The sequence below is a fragment of the Artemia franciscana genome, chromosome 2, assembly GCF_032884065.1.
Source record: "Artemia franciscana chromosome 2, ASM3288406v1, whole genome shotgun sequence".
Lineage (NCBI taxonomy): Eukaryota > Metazoa > Arthropoda > Branchiopoda > Anostraca > Artemiidae > Artemia > Artemia franciscana.
This window is the reverse complement of record NC_088864.1, coordinates 7,981,453-7,998,913: the sequence shown is the minus strand read 5'-3', so window position 1 is coordinate 7,998,913 and position 17,461 is coordinate 7,981,453. Positions and strand designations below refer to the sequence as shown.

The window sequence follows — 17,461 nt, the reverse complement described above, 5'->3', positions numbered from 1 at the left end:
AACCTGCTTTCTTTATTTAATTTCTGATTGCTTTCAAATAACGCCCGGAAATCCGACTCTACCTCCACAGAAAAAACACTTCCCCCCATGGAAATATCCTCTGCACAACTCAATCCTGGTGAAAATTTACCCTGGACAATTATGCTGAACAGCTCCATGCATAAAATTGATTCAGTAAAGAGAAAGCAAGACATATAAAGAAATTTTGTATAGGAATTCTGGCAAATTCCCATAGTATACAATTTCCCGTGAAAAGTTCACCCCCCCCCCCAGATATTTCTCTCTCCATGTAAAATTCTCCCCATGCAAAGTTTCCCTGGCCAAAAATGTGTCCTTCCTTCCTTGCCCAAAAATGTATACACACTTTCCAAAATACTAATGCTATACAAATACTATACATAGACAATGGGCAAGTTTTATAACTTAAACAACCTTCCCCTGATGCTATGAAGGGCTATGTAATCTTCAAAAACATAATTATTAATCCTTTCAGCTATGCCAAACAAAATGGCTTAGAATTTTGGGAAAAAGGTGGCATGAGAGGGGACCTAGTTGCCCTCCGATTTTTTTGGCCATGCAAAAAGGGCACTAGAACTTTTAATTTCTGTTAGAATGAGCCCTCTTCCAATGTTCTAGGCACACTGGGCCAATACAATCATCCCTGCGAAAAAAAGACAAATAAACATGCATCTTTGATTTTTCTTCTGGCAAAAAGTAGACAATTCCACATTTTTGCAGATAGGAGCTTGAAACCTTTACATTATGGTTCTCTGATATGCTGAATCTGATGGTGTAACTTCCATTAAGATATATAAACTTTAGGGGGTCTTTCCTCCTTTTTTGAAAATCAGGCAAATTTCTCAGGCTTGTAACCTTTGATTGGTATAACTAAACATAACAAAACATATATATGAAAACCAGCATAAAATCTAATTCTTTTGAGAGATATATATATATATATATATATATATAGTATATATATATATATATATATATATATATATATATATATATATATATATAGTATATATATATATATATATATGATAGTATATATATATATATATATATAATATATATATATATATATATAATATATTTGTGTCAAAATTCTGTTTTTTAGAGTTGTGGTTGTTAGTGAACCTGGTCACTCCTTGCTTAGAGTTCAATACAATGAACTGTTTGATAAAGAATATTGTTAGTAATATTTTTACTAATAGTTTTTTTTTCTGCAGGCTTTTGCTTATGTTTGTTATTAAAATTCTCTTTATAATTCAGAACACTTGGGAAAATTATTAGTGAATTCTATGGTGAAATTCCAAATGTTCAAGGAATTGTGGACAATCTTTGTGTTTTATTTTTGTACTTGCTCCGAAGCTCAAAATGATGTAGTAAATCTTTGTGTGCATGTAAAGGTTTTATTTTTGAATTTCCATTCCAATCAAATTTTTGTTATGATTAGGACCGTAGAACCACATTGTTTAACAAAGTTGTAAAGAAAGTAAATAAACCAAAAGTTTATTTTTGACATTTATCAACTTAAATTTCACCAATATTTTTGCATAACCATCATGTGGATAAGTCAATTGCATCTTGTGATGACTCTCATTTTGTAGGCCTATTACTAGATAATAAATATATTGCTGAAACTTGTTTTGTGTTGTTTTTATGAATTAAGAAGCAAGGGAATATGTCAATTCAGTTCTTTTTTTTGTAAGTTTTTTTTATAGGACCTTTTGGTGAAAAGCAGAGAGGTCAAATTTTTTATTCTAGTGGGCTGCATTGTCACTTGAAATGATTCAATAAGCTGCAGAGCCTATTAAATTCCAATAAAAATGGGTAAGCTATATAAAGAAACAATTAAAAGGTGTTGATTTCATTTTTGAAACTAGGAACAAATAACGCACAGAAAGCAGCAAAAATTTATTTCTTCAATACAAAGTCAATGAGATATTTTATGCTGGCGTCACAAATGAGACGGTTTTGTGATTGTCAGTCAAATTTTGCAACGTGTCAGAAAATGGTGAAAGCTTTTCAAACACAAGACTCAAGAGTAAGATTGAGTGTATGGACCCCAATTTTGCTTTAAAGTATGAAGAAAGGTGAGCAGTCACAGAGCTGTACACTAAAATAATACATAAATTAGGTTTAAGGAAAAAATAGAAATGTAGAGCTACAGGCAATACGTTTAAAATAAAGCATTATCTTTCTGCTTATCTTGATAAAATAATTAGGCTTACAATAGATCTAACTGTGATGTTGTATTTGGGTATATCAAACAGTTCGTGGTAACGAACTGTAGTAAGGAGCGACCCGGCTCAATAGTAAACGAAACTTTAAAAAACGGAATTTTGATGCTAAAAGATACATCAGAAGAATTGGATTTTCATGCTGATTTTAAATATATAAGTTTCGTCAAATTTAGTCTTTGTCATCAAAAGTTACGAGCCTGAGAAAATTTGCCTTATTTTGGAAAATAGGGGGAAACACCCCCTAGAAGTCATGGAATCTTAATCACACTATCGCACCATTGCATTCAGCGTATCAGAGAACCCTATAGCAAAATTTTCAAGCTCTTATCCACAAAAATGTGGAATTTCGTATTTTTTGCAAGAAGACAAATCACGGGTGCGTGTTTATTTGTTTTTTTTTCTTTTCCCCAGGGGTCATCGTATCGACCAAGTGGTCCTAGAATGTCGCAAGAGGGCTCATTCTAACGGAAATGAAAAGTTCTAGTCCCTTTTTAAGTGACCAAAAAAATTGGAGGGCACCTAGGCCCCCTCCCACTCTCATTTTTATCCCAAAGTCAACAGATTTTGAATCAAAGTCAACCAAATTTTGAGATAGATCGTTTTGTTCCGCATAGTCAAAAACCATAATAATGACTTACTCTCCCGCAGTCCCCGTGGGAGGGGCCACAAGTTACAAACTTTGACCAGTGTTTACATACAGTAATGGTTATTGGGAAGTGTACAGACGTTTTCAGGGGATTTTTTTGGTTTGGGGGGTGGGGTTGAGGGGAGGGGCTATGTGGGAGGATCTTGTCTTTGAGGAATATGTCAGAGGGGAAGAAAAATTCAATGAAAAGGGTGCAGGATTTTCTTGCATTACTATAAAAAAAAACAATGAAAAAATAAACATGAAAACGTTTTTTCAATTGAAAGTAAGGAGTAGCATTGAAACTTAAAACGAACAGAGATTACTACGCATATGAGAGGTCCTAAAAATACTTTAGCATGAAGAGTGAGGTATTTTAGGAGGAGATAAATACTTCGCTCTTTATGCTAAAGTATTTTTAGTAATTTCAACTATTTATTCTACGGCCTTTCTGATTCAGGGGTCATTCTTAACCCTTTCAGTCATTTTGTTCTCAGTTGAGAACATACCATTATCTGCCACCTAGTGTCTTATGTTACAGGTAAATATGCATTCAAATTAGCGCGCCATAAGCTTCATTCATCAAGAAATAATCTGAAAAAAGTTTGAAAGTTCTAACTTCAAAACACCATTTTATACAAAGGTTTGAAGTTGAGGAATGGATGGATCTCAAAATAGTGCAGAACCAGGTAAGACTCCAGTCTATGTGTAAGAATATGGATGAATCTAAGGCCATATCTAACAACTAATACTTAGACAAGATAAATAAAGACATCTAGTGGCCAAAAATAGACTAACTGCGTGAACACTGGAGGGCAGGCGATTTTTCTCAAACTACATGTCCTCAAACCGAGTACAGTGTGATCAACGCATAGCAAACTGAGCAAGCGGCGTGTAATTTTTACATTGCTTTTTTCGTTGTTTCTTTCAAATAACGAAATTTCCCCGCCTTCGGTCCTTCGTTCACTTGGTTGATAATACTTCCAAAGACCCTGATAACTTGGATCGTCTTTGGAAAGTGCGACCTATTATTGATATTGTGCAGAAGAAAACGCAGACTATTTCTCTGTCTGAGCACCTCTCCTGTGACGAGCAGATGGTCCCTTTTACTGGAAACCTTGATATCAAACAGTATATTCGGGGAAAACCTTGCCCATGGGGCATCAAAATCTTCGTGCTGTGTAATGCGGATGGAAGAGTACTCTCTTTTGAAATTTATCAGAGCAAAAAGACGAACATGGCTGAAGAGTACAAAAGCTTTGGCCTCGGAGCAGGTATGGTTTTGAATCTTGCTGGACGACTTCAGCTTGTGGAATTTACTAAACTTTATTTCGACAATTTCTTTACATCTTTGGCTTTGCTGGAAAGACTAAGTGAGATGGGCCTCTACAGAACAGGCACTATACGAAGCAACAGGCTTCAGGGAGCTAGGCTGGAAACTGATTCTGACATGAAAAAGAGAGGAAGGGGATCATTCTGTGAAGTAGTGGCTAGTAGTGGAGATACTTGCTTGGTGAAATGGATGGACAACAGATCAGTTATCCTTGCATCGAATATGATTGAAAGTGGAGCAGTGAACAAGGTACGCAGATGGTGTAAACCAAACAAAAGCCTACTTGCAGGTTGACCAGCCCCAAGTTGTATCCCTGTATAACCAGTATATGGGTGGAGTGGACAAGATGGATCAAATGCTATCATATTACCGAACATTCATTAGATCTAAGAAATGGACCATGAGACTGATCTTCCACATGGTCGACCTATCCATCTGCAATTCATGGCTAGAATATGTAGCTGATCGGAAGGCCAAAGCAGAACGCTCGATGGACTTGCTCTCCTTCCGCATGGAAATAGCAGAGGCGCTTACGTCTGCTGAAGGCATGACCCCCAGAAGAAGGGGTCGCCCAAGGTCTCTCACCTCTAGTGAGGAGGACGAACATGAAAATGTAGACGAATCAGTATCTCGCAAAAGAAAGATGAAGTTGCAGCGTCCGTGCTCAGCAGTGAAAAATGATGCATTCTCTCATTGGCCTCAAAAAGTAAAGGGCCAGAGTAGGTGTAAAAACTTGCCATGCGTGTTGAAAACTCGCACTATGTGTTTGAAATACAATGTTCCATTGTGTCTAGAAGAGGACAGGAACTGCTTCAAAGAGTTCCACATTAAAAAGTGAAATTTGTCTGTGCTTAGTATTTTTTTATAACTTCTCAATAAACTCACTATATCTGATGAAAAACTACAAAGTTGATCACACTGTCCTCAACTGAGTACACGCTAGAAAACATAGAAAGGTTCCTCCAAAAAATCTAAAAAAAATTGACGATGATTAGGTACCCCAAGGTGTCACGCAGTCTGGTTTTTAGAATTTTCCATCGAAGGAAAATAATTCGTGACTGAAAGGGTTAAAGAATTGGGACAAACTTACGATTTAGTATAAAGAGCGAGATATTAACGAGGGTACAAACCCCCTCATATACATAATAACAATATAAGAATATAAAAGTTTGTTACGTAAGTTAATTCTTAAGTTATGTATATTTTTTACTAATAAAAACGCTCGTTAAAAATTAAAAGTTCTTGTTGCCTTTTTAAGTAACCAAAAATTGGAGGGCAACTAGGCTTCCTTCCCCACCCCTTATTTCTCAAAATTGTCTGATCAAAACTAAGAGAAAGCCATTTAGCCAAAAAAAGAATTAATATGTAAATTTTATTTAATAATTTATGTGCGGAGAGCCAAAATCAAACTTGCATTAATTCAAAATGTTCAGAAATTAAATAAAAAAAAACTAGTTTTTTTTTAACTGAAAGTAAAGAGCGACATTAGAACTTAAAACGAACAGAAATTACTCCGTATGTGAAATGGGTTGTCCCCTCTGCAATCTCTTGCTCTTTACGCTAAAGTTTGACTCTTTGCCACAATTCTACTTTTTAAAACAATTAAAAGCTTTAGCGTAAAGAGCGAGGCATTACAATTTATTACATCTTCTGTTTGGCAGTTCGTTCCTCTATACGTGCATAAACAACAGCGCCTCTAACTTCTCCTCTGACGTTGTGCTTCAAAGTGCAGAACACGTTATGTCGGCTTAGAGAAAATACTTTCTGCTTCGGATGTTGAAACTGGAAGCGTCGCAAGGATTGCGAGCAATGCAAAGATGTTTGGGAAAATCTGCTCGTGACAGCTGTTGAGAGCCGAAATAGCCGTCTTCAGCTTCTCCGTTGTTATGTTCGACCAGTGGATCTTCCAGATTTGGAATGTCCATTTTCAAATCAGTATATATGCTACTTAGAAGGTCCTTCTACTCCTTGTACCTTTCCTTCAGATCGTCCTAATTCTTGCTATGAACAGTTGTTGAATTAGTAATGAAAGTTTAACCGCATTAGCAAAATGGGAGCTATATCTTTTATCTTCCCGAAAAATCAAGGAGAATCATATCCATGGCTGGGATGAATGCCACCATTCTGTAGTAGCCTTCTGGATCCAGATTCGGTACTCCGGTTTGTTACACAGAACTTATCCCAGTTTCCACAATGCTTGTAGATAGTTCATGGTTCTGGTATATTTGTTTCATTTTTTCAGAGTCCAAGGCATTCCGGATATCTTGATGGTCTTGCTTGAACGAAGCTAAGAGCCCTGCAGCTGTACACTGGTAACTCATATGATATTGTGACTTGCTATACACCTTACTTACTGTTCATTACAACGAACTGTTTTATTAAACGGTTCTTGTGTTTCAGGAGTCATTCTCAAAGAATTGGGACAAAATTCAAACTTTAGCTCAAAGACCAAGGTGTTGAGGAGGGGACAGCCCCCTTCATATACGTAGTAATTTTTTTTCGTTTTAAGTTTTAATGTTGTTTCTGACTTTCACTTGAAAAAAAACTTGTTTTTATTTAATTTCTGATGGTTTTTAATAATTTTTTTTTTTCAAAATTCCACAGCTTGAAAGATATACAGTAGAATTTTCTGATACGCTGAATCTGTTGGTGTGCTTTTCCTTAAGATCACTTGACTTTTAGGAGGTGTTTCCCCCTCGAAAATGTGTAAAGTTTTCTCAGGCTCGTAACTTTTGATAGGTAGGATTAAACTTAATGAGATTTACATATTTGAAATCAACATGAAAAGCCTTTTATTTTACTGTATCTATTGGTATGAAAATTCCGTTTTTTAAGAGTTTCGGTTACTATTGAGCCGGGTCACTCCTTACAGTTCGTTAGCACGAACTGTTTGAACCGTATTTTTTTCATATATTTCGTTTGGTTGTTATAACGTATATAAAGGAGTTGCCTCCTCCTCAGTACCTCGCTCTTTACGCTAAAGTGCTTATAAATTTGTAAAAGCTTACTATTCTAATTAAACGGTACTTGTGTGTCAGGAGTCATTCTTAAATAATTGGAAAAAAAAATCAAACAATAGAGTAAAGATTGAGGTGGTGAGAAGGGGCTGACCCCCTCATATACGCAATAATTTCTTTTCGTTTTAAGTTTTAATGTTGCTCTTACTTTCAGTTGGAAAACACTTGTTTTTTTTTTATTTAATAACAGCCGAAGATTTACAAAATCGTGGGTTTATTATCACATAAGAATCATAGTTATGAAGCTGTTAAGATAACATTAAATACTAAAATAGGCCGAAAATTAAAATAGTTTTTTTTTTATTTATATTGGCCATTATTTAACAAAATTCTAACTTCAGCATAAAGAGCGAAATACTGACGAAGGGAGAAACAACTCCATATACGTAATATGAGGGGGTTCGCATTCTCGTCAACACCTCAGTATTTACGATAGTTCAAAGTTTGTTAAAATTCTTTAAGAATGCCCCCTGAATCCAAAAAAACCGTTTAATTAGAATAAATAGCTCTTTACTAAAAATAAAATAATTAAAAATACTTTAGCGTAAAGAGGGAGGTATTGAAGAGGGGAAACCCCCTCCCCCCTATACCTAATAATTTTGGTTCGTTTGAGTTTTAATATTGCTTCTTACTTTCAGTTGAAAACATTTGCTTTTTTGAATTTAATTTCTAATTGTTTTTTTAAATAATGCTGGAAAATCCAGCACCCCCATCATAGAAATTCTCTCCCCATGAAAAATTCCTCCATGGAAAGATTCTAACATGTAACTGTCTTTCCCCGACCCACCTCCCCCACCAGAACAAGTCCTCCTGAAAACGTCTGTATACTTCCCAATAACCAACACTATATTTGACAATTGGCAAAGTTCATAACTTACAGCCCTCCTCCCGGGACTCTAGGTTCTCAAAGACAAAGTTATTAGATTTTTGACTATATTGAAGAAATGGCTATCTCAAAATTTTGATCCGGGGACTTTGGGAAAACATGAGCGTGGGAGGAGGCGTAGGTGCCCTCCAATTTTCTGGTCACTTTAAAAGGGCACTAGAATTTTTAATTTCCAATTGAATGAGCCCTCCAGCAACATTCTGGGACCAGAGGCGTCGATACGATCATCCCTGGGGAAAAAAAACTGCCTAAACTCACATTCGTGATCTTTCTTCTGGCAAAAAATACAAATTGCACATTTTTTCAGATAGGAGCTTGAAACCTCTACAGATGGGTTCTCAGATACACTTAACTTCATGGTGTGATTTTCATTAAGATCCTATGACTATTAGGGGATGTTTTCCCCTTTGTTGAAAATAAGGCAAATTTTCTGGGGCGCGTAACTTCTGATGGGCAAGATTAAACTTGATGAAACTTATATATTCAACATCAGCATAAAATCCAATTCTTTTGATGTATCTATTTTATCAAATTTTTTTTAGTGATTCGGTTACTTTTGAGCTGGGGCCCTCCTTACTTACAGTTCGTTACCACGAACTTTTTGAGATGATGTCAGGATTTCAAGCTTCTGTATATTAATATTTAAAAGAATTAATGGAGTCGTCGTCAGATTACTAGATCTTGGAACATAGTATCGAGAAAGATGCTGCCTCCTTCTTCGTATGTTTCATTTTTTCTAGTGGTCCCAGGAGAAACTAATCCGTAAAAGCTTACTGACAGTATAATCAAAACCCAGAACGCCATAATCAGCTGACGATTCAGCCTGAGGAACATACTTTCATTTGAAAAAGACATTAATTTCTAATCATTTTCCAATCATTTTGGAGATTCTCCTTCCATGGAAATCTTTCTCTGAAAGTCCAAAACGCTGAATATAGCCTAAAGATAATTCCCCCGGTACTTCTCCACATAACAAATTGAGTTGAAAAAGAGATAGTAGGACAAATAAAAAGAAATTCGTGTAGGAATTCTGTCAGATCCCCCAATTTAAGATTTCCCCTGGAATGTTCACTCCCAGAAAATTCTCCCGTCCTGCAGGAAATTTTCCTTGTTAAAAACCTGCGCCACGCAAAAATTGCCCTCCCCCGAAAAAATGTCAGTATACTTCCCAGCAGCATATATTATATGTAAGCAATGGACAAATTTCATAGCTTAAAGGGCTCTCCCCATGGGCTGTGGGGGCCACTCTACCCCTAAAGACATAGTTTTGGGATGTTTCAACTATGTTAGACCCAACAGCTATCTCAAAATTGTGATCAGACAGTTTTGAGGAAGAAGGGGGCGTGGAAAGGGGGCTAGTTACCCTCCAATCTGTTGAGTCACTTAAAAAGAGCACTAAAACTTTGAATTTTTTTAAAATTCACCCTCTCCCGATCTTCTAGAATCACTATTTTGAGACGATCATTCCCTGGAGAAAAACCAATTAGACATGCATCCATGATCTTTCTTTTCCCAAAAAATGTAGAATTCCACATTTTTGCAGATGGGAGCTGAATCTGATAGTGTGGTTTCCTTTTAAAGGGGCATTTCCATCCTTTTTCAAAAAGCAGGCACATTTTCTCAGACTCGTAGTTTTTGATTGGTAACACAAAACTTTATGAATCTCATGTATATGGAATCATCATAAGAAACTGATTTTTTGATGGATCTACTGATACCATAATTCGTTTTTTTAGAGTTTCGGTTACTACTGAGGCGAGTCGATTCTTAATTCGAGTTTGTTACAACAAACCATTTGCTCATTTTAACGATATGACAATATTTTACTCAAGGAATAGTATCTACTCCCTAGCAACCATGTCTACTATTGAACTTTCTTGACAGTGAATTTACAGCATTCCCAGAATGGACATAGCAATACGTTCCTAGAAAGACTTTTGTTCCAGCTCATAATCAAACATTTTGTCACTACAGTCACATCTTAAGGTCACATCTAATATTCCGTACTTGTGATATAATTACAAAAACACGTTTTCTAAGCTGTTCTCAAAGTTAGGAGTGGTAAAAAAATTTAATCTGGGGGGATCAAATTGTAATTGAATGTATATTACACTTATGATTCTCTGTTTGAGGATAGCAAATCTCAATTTCAACCTATATAGCAAATTGCAATAGTCTAATAGCCAATCTCATAGCCTAATAGCAACCTAATAGCATATCTCAATAACGAATCTCAACCTACCAAACGACTTGTATATTGACATATTGACTTGCATATTGACTATGTATATATATATATATATATATATATAATATATATATATATATATATATATATATATACTAGCTGTTGGGGTGGCGCTTCGCGCCACCCCAACACCTAGTTGGTGGGGGCGCTTCGCGCCCCCCCCAAGCCCCCCCCGCGCGCGTAAGTCGTTACGCGCCATAATAGTTACGCGCCATTGTAGTTGTGTCCCTATGTCCCACCTGTGAATATATATATATATATATATATATATATATATATATATATATATATATATATATATAATATTATATATATATATATATATATTATATATATATATATATATATATCTATATATATATATATATATATATATATATATATATATATATATATATATATATATATATATATATATATATATATATATATATATATATATATATATATATATATATATATATATATATATATATATATATATATATATATATATATATATATATATGGTTTTAACTACGTAAAACTTGCGAATATACAACATTCTTTGCTGTCCCATTGTCTTTGCATATAAATAGATTGTCAGGTTTACCGACTCTTGAACATGCAACATATAATGGTCCATGGGAAAACAATCTGTATTCAGATCTATACCTCATGATTCTAATGATTGCCCTTGAGCTTTGTTGATGGTGATTGCTAATCGACCATTCCCTGTTCCGGTGTCCCGGTCGTCATTTACATCCCCCTGTTTCCCCCGGTGTCCCCGTTGTAGTTGTGTCCCTGTGTCCCGGTCGTCATTTATATTCCCTGTGTCCCGGTCGTCATTTGTATCCCGGTGTCCCGGTCTGTATATACATTCGTTTTTTAGTTTGTTTTTCTCCTTTATTTTTTTCCTTTTTTTTTCTTTTTTAGCTTATTTAGATTTTAGATTTTTTAGTTTTTTTATTAGTTTTTAGTTTTTTTTTCTTTTAGTTTTTTGTCCGGTCGTCATTTATATCCCCCTGTTTCCCCCGGTGTCCCCGTTGTAGTTGTGTCCCTGTGTCCCGGTCGTCATTTATATTCCCTGTGTCCCGGTCGTCATTTGTATCCCGGTGTACCGGTCTGTATATACATTCGTTTTTTATTTTTAGTTTTTTTAGTTTTTTAGCTTTTTTATTTTTTTTATTAGTTTTTAGTTTTTTTTGTAGTTTTTGCCTTTTTTTAGTTTTTTTCAGTTTTGACGTCACCTGATCCAGTTTTTTCAGGTGACGTCACTGATCCACGATCCACAGATCCACAGACAACTTATTTTATATATATAGATAGTTTTTTTTTTTTACTTATGTCCTGGTCGTCATTTATACTCCCTGTGTCCCGGTGCTTTGTTGATTGCTAATCGAACATTCCTTTGTCCTGGTCGCTTTCTCTTTGAGTTTCGTCATTTATTTTTTTTCTTTTTTAGTTCTTTTAGTTTTTACCTTTTTTATTTTTTTTTAGTTTTTTAGATGAAAATTTTTTTAGTTTTTTCCTTTTTTCCTTTTTAGTTTTTTATTGGTTTTTACCTTTATTTTAGCTTATTTTTCAGTTTTTTCCTTTGTTTTAGTTTTTGTTTTATTTTTTATTTTTTTTAGTTTTTTACCTTTTTTTAGTTTTTTTAGTTTTTTTAGTTTTTTAGCTTTTTTACTTTTTTTATTAGTTTTTAGTTTTTTTTTGTAGTTTTTTGCCTTTTTTTACTTTTTTCAGTTTTTTTTTTAGTTTTTTATTGGTTTTTACCTTTATTTTAGCTTATTTTTCAGTTTTTTCCTTTTTTTTAGTTTTTTTTAGTTTTTAGTTTTTTTAGTTTTTTACCTTTTTTAGTTTTTTTAGTTTTTTTAGTTTTTTAGCTTTTTTATTTTTTTTATTAGTTTTTAGTTTTTTTTGTAGTTTTGCCTTTTTTTAGTTTTTTTAGTTTTTAGCTTTTTATTAGTTTTTAGTTTTTTTTGTAGTTTTTGCCTTTTTTAGTTTTTTAGTTTTTTAGCTTTTTTATTTTTTTTATTAGTTTTTAGTTTTTTTTGTAGTTTTTGCCTTTTTTTAGTTTTTTCAGTTTTGACGTCACCTGATCCAGTTTTTTCAGGTGACGTCACCTGATCCATCCACAGACAGACAACTTATTTTTATATATATAGATATATATATATATATATATATATATATATATATTATATATATATATATATATATATATATATATATATATTATATATATATATATAAATCTACGAATATATCCACAAACACATAAATGCCAATAAGAATAACATAAATATATTTGAATAGTTTCTACAAGAATTCACTGCTTACATTTAGATTTACAGTAACATGTTACGTCAAAGATAGTATTTAAGATAGTGTTAGTTGCAATACTGAAGACACTCCTAATTAATTCTTCTTTAAAATTAGCATTTGAGAGCTAATAGACGCACCATTTCTCACCCAGTGACAGAAACACTCACTGTTGGAGTAAGTTAATCCGGTGATCCAGTTAAGCCAGGCGGGAGCCAGAAGCGATATGAATTTGGGATTTTCTTTAAATAACTCTTCCAGAGCTCTTCGAACAGTTGTATCCTCATAAAAGGCAGGACAAATCTCATCAAGAGAACTATTGACCCTCCATCTATGCTTTCCCTCCACTTCCCGAAGACTTCCAATCATTACTTTTTTATTGTTTCTTTTTTCGGTATAAGCTTCCATAATTCCCATGTAAACGTCAAAACACTGAAGACACTCCTAATTAATTCTTCTTTAAAAATTAGCACTTGAGAGCTAATAGGCGCACCATTTCTCACCCAGTGGCAGAAACACTCACTGTTGGAGTAAGTTAATCCGGTGAGCCAGTTAAGCCATGCGGGAGCCAGAAGCGATATGAATTTTGGATTTTCCTTATTTAACTCTTTCCGAGCTCTTCGAACAATTGTATCCTCATGAAGGCAGGAAAAATCTCATCAAGAGAATTATTGATCCTCCATCTATGCTTTCCCTCCACTTTCTGAAGATTTTCAATCTTTACTTTTTTATTGTTGCTTTTTTCGGCATAAGCTACTTGCATATTTCCCATGTAAACGTCCCGAAGATTTCCAGTCATTACTTTGTTATTATTTCTTGGTTCGGCATAAGCCACTTGCTTATTTCCCATGTAAACGGCCCACTGATACGTGCATTTCCACTGATCACTATACGTGTGTTCGATCTCAATCAGGTCTCCTTTTCTTAGAAACACTTTACCCTGTGAAGTTTTGATACAGTTAGGTTCAGTCGAGTTTGCTGTGTTCATACCTTGGTACCATGTTTTCGTTTCATGCCTAAACAGGTGAACAGAATCTGAAATAAGATCACTGTCTAATGTTGTCAAAAATAAATCTTGGCAATTAGAATCCGATATAGCGTCGTCATTTCAAGCTGTTTGCCATTATAAACTAGAAGCATTTCATCCTTGGGTATTCCTAACTGAACCTGTATTTCCTTCTTGACATTTTCAATAATTGCATTGGGCTCTACTTCAACTGTCATTATTTTTCCAGAATAATCTATGAACAGCTTATGTTTGCCACTTTCACCATTTACGGATGACGGAATTTTTTGAGCCTCACTAGCTGATTTAGGTTCAATATTCTTCAACCTTTCATCCATTTTGGATTCTCCATACTTTTTAATGGCCCACGTGATTGCTATTCCAGCACAGGGAATCGTGATGGCTAGAGATTTAATGATCATCATATTATCACTCTTTGTAAATAACTAATGGAAACCCCCTGGAAATCTTCTTATATATAGTGAAAATGACGTCATGGCTGATGCACAGCTATGATACTTGTAACAAGACTGACGTCATACTAATCTGTGGTAATATATTTATAAAAATAAGTTGTCTGTGTGTGGATCTGTGTGGATCAGGTGACGTCATGTTTGTTCGCATATGACGTCTGAATTATTTCACACTAATACAAAAGAAGAAAAAAACTAAAAAAGGTAAAAACTACAAAAAAACTAAAAAGAAAAAAAACTAAAAAAGCTAAAAAACTAAAAAAAACTAAAAAAAGGTAAAAATCTAATAACTAAAAAAAAACTGAAAAAAATAAAAAAAGGCAAAAACTACAAAAAAAATAAAAACTAATAAAAAAACTAAAAAAGGTAAAAAACTAAAAAAAACTAAAAACTAAAAAAGAAAAAATCTATATATATAAAAATAAGTTGTCTGTGTGTGGATCTGTGGATGGATCAGGTGACGTCATGTTTGTTCGCATATGACGTCTGAATTATTTCACACTAATACAAAAGAAGAAAAAAACTAAAAAAGGTAAAAACTACAAAAAAAACTAAAAAGAAAAAAACTAAAAAAGCTAAAAAACTAAAAAAAACTAAAAAAAGGTATAAAATCTAATAACTAAAAAAAAACTGAAAAAAATAAAAAAAGGCAAAAACTACAAAAAAAATAAAAACTAATAAAAAAAACTAAAAAGGTAAAAAAACTAAAAAAAACTAAAAACTAAAAAAGAAAAAAACTAAAAAATAAAAGAGAAAAGAAAACTAAAAAAATATGAATAAATATATATAAAAATAAGTTGTTTGTGGGTTATGTCTGTCTGTCTGTCTGTCGAGTGACGTCGTGTTTGTCCGCATATGACGTCTGAATTATTTCACACTAATACAAAAGAAGAAAAAAAACTAAAAAAGGTAAAAACTACAAAAAAAACTAAAAAGAAAAAAAAATAAAAAAGCTAAAAAACTAAAAAAAAACTAAAAAAAAGGTAAAAAACTAAAACTAAAAAAAACTGAAAAAACTAAAAAAAGGCAAAAACTAAAAAAAAACTAAAAACTAATAAAAAACTAAAAAAGCTAAAAAACTAAAAAAACTAAAAAACTAAAAAACTAAAAAAAGGTAAAAAACAAAAAAAAACAAAAAACTAAAAAAGAAAAAACTAAAAAAAAAGGAAAAAACTGAAAAATAAGAGAAAAAGAAAACTAAAAAAATATTAATAAATATAAAAAATATAAATATAATATAAATTAGCAATCAACAAAGCACCGAGACACAAATGACGACCGGGACACAGGGAGTATAAATGACGACCAGGACATAGTAAAAAAAAAAACTAAAAAACTAAAAAAATGGTAAAAACTACAAAAAAACTAAAAACTAATAAAAAACTAAAAAAATCTAAAATCTAAATAAACTAAAAAAGAAAAAAAAGAAAAAAGGAAAAAAATAAAGGAGAAAAACAAAACTAAAAAACGAATGGATATACAGACCGGGACACCGGGATACAAATGACGACCGGGACACAGGGAATATAAATGACGACCGGGACACAGGGACACAACTACAATGGGGACGCCGGGGGCACAGGGGGATATAAATGACGACCGGGACACCGGGACACAAGGAATATAAATGACGCCCGGGACACTCAAAGAGAAATCACAGACTGGAACACCGGGACACAAATGACGACCGGGACACAGGGAATATAAATGACGACGGGACACAGGGACATAACTACAAAGGGGACGCCGGGGTGCACAGGGGGATATATAAATGACGATGGCGACTCAGGGAATGGTCGATTAGCAATCACCATCAACAAAGCTCAAGGGCAATCATTAGAATCATGAGGTATAGATCTGAATACGGATTGTTTTCCCATGGACCATTATATGTTGCATGTTCAAGAGTCGGTAAAACCTGACAATCTATTTATATGCACAGACAATGGGACAGCAAAGAATGTTGTATATTCGCAAGTTTTACGTAGTTAAAAACATATATATATATATCTTCTATATATATAAAATAAGTTGTCTGTGGATGGATGGATGGATGGATGTGTGGATGGATGTGTCAGGTGACGTCACCTGAAAAAACTGGATTAGGTGACGTCAAAACTGAAAAAACTAAAAAAAGGCAAAAACTACAAAAAAAAACTAAAAAACTAATAAAAAAAATAAAAAAACTAAAAAACTAAAAAAACTATAAAGGTAAAAACCAATAAAAAACTAAAAAAAAACTGAAAAAACTAAAAAAGGCAAAAACTACAAAAAAAAACTAAAAACTAATAAAAAAAGTAAAAAAGCTAAAAAACTAAAAAAACTAAAAAAACTAAAAAAAGGTAAAAAACTAAAAAAAATAAAAATAAAAAAAAACTAAAAAAAAGGAAAAAACTGAAAAATAAGCTAAAATAAAGGTAAAAACCAATAAAAAACTAAAAAAAAAAAGGAAAAAACTAATAAATGACGACACTCAAAGAGGAAAGCGACCAGGACAAAAACTAAAAAAAAAGGCAAAAACTACAAAAAACTAAAAACTAATAAAAAAAATAAAAAAGCTAAAAAACTAAAAAAACTAAAAAAAGGTAAAAACTAAAAAAACTAAAAACTAAAAAAAACTAAAAAAGGTAAAAACTAAAAGAACTAAAAAAGAAAAAAATAAATGACGACACTCAAGAGAAAGCGACCAGGACAAAAGGAATGTTCGATTAGCAATCAACAAAGCACCGGGACACAGGGAGTATAAATGACGACCAGGACACAAGTAAAAAAAAAAATTAACAAAACTAAAAAGAAGGTAAAAACTACAAAAAAACTAAAAAGAAAAAAAAACTAAAAACTAATAAAAAAACTAAAAAATCTAAAAATCTAAATAACTAAAAAAGAAAAAAAAAGGAAAAAAATAAAGGAGAAAAACAAAACTAAAAAACGAATGTATATACAGACCGGTACACCGGGATACAAATGACGACCGGGACACAGGGAATATAAATAACGACCGGGACACAGGGACACAACTACAACGGGGACACCGGGGGAAACAGGGGGATATAAATGACGACCGGGACAAAAAAACTAAAAAGAAATAAAAACTAAAAACTAATAAAAAAACTAAAAAATCTAAAAATCTAAATAAGCTAAAAAAGAAAAAAAAAGGAAAAAAATAAAGGAGAAAAACAAAACTAAAAAACGAATGTATATACAGACCGGGACACCGGGATACAAATGATGACCGGGACCGGGACACAGGGAATATAAATGACGACCGGGACACAGGGACACAACTACAACGGGGACACCGGGGGAAACAGGGGATA

General features: G+C 33.3%; 1 protein-coding gene across 2 annotated transcripts in view; it reads left to right on the top strand.

Annotated features, from left to right (window-relative positions):
- The window catches only part of LOC136037006 (ribosomal protein S6 kinase 2 beta-like), an 884,370-nt gene that overhangs the window by 554,192 nt on the left and 312,717 nt on the right, over positions 1-17,461 (top strand). The window lies entirely within an intron of this gene.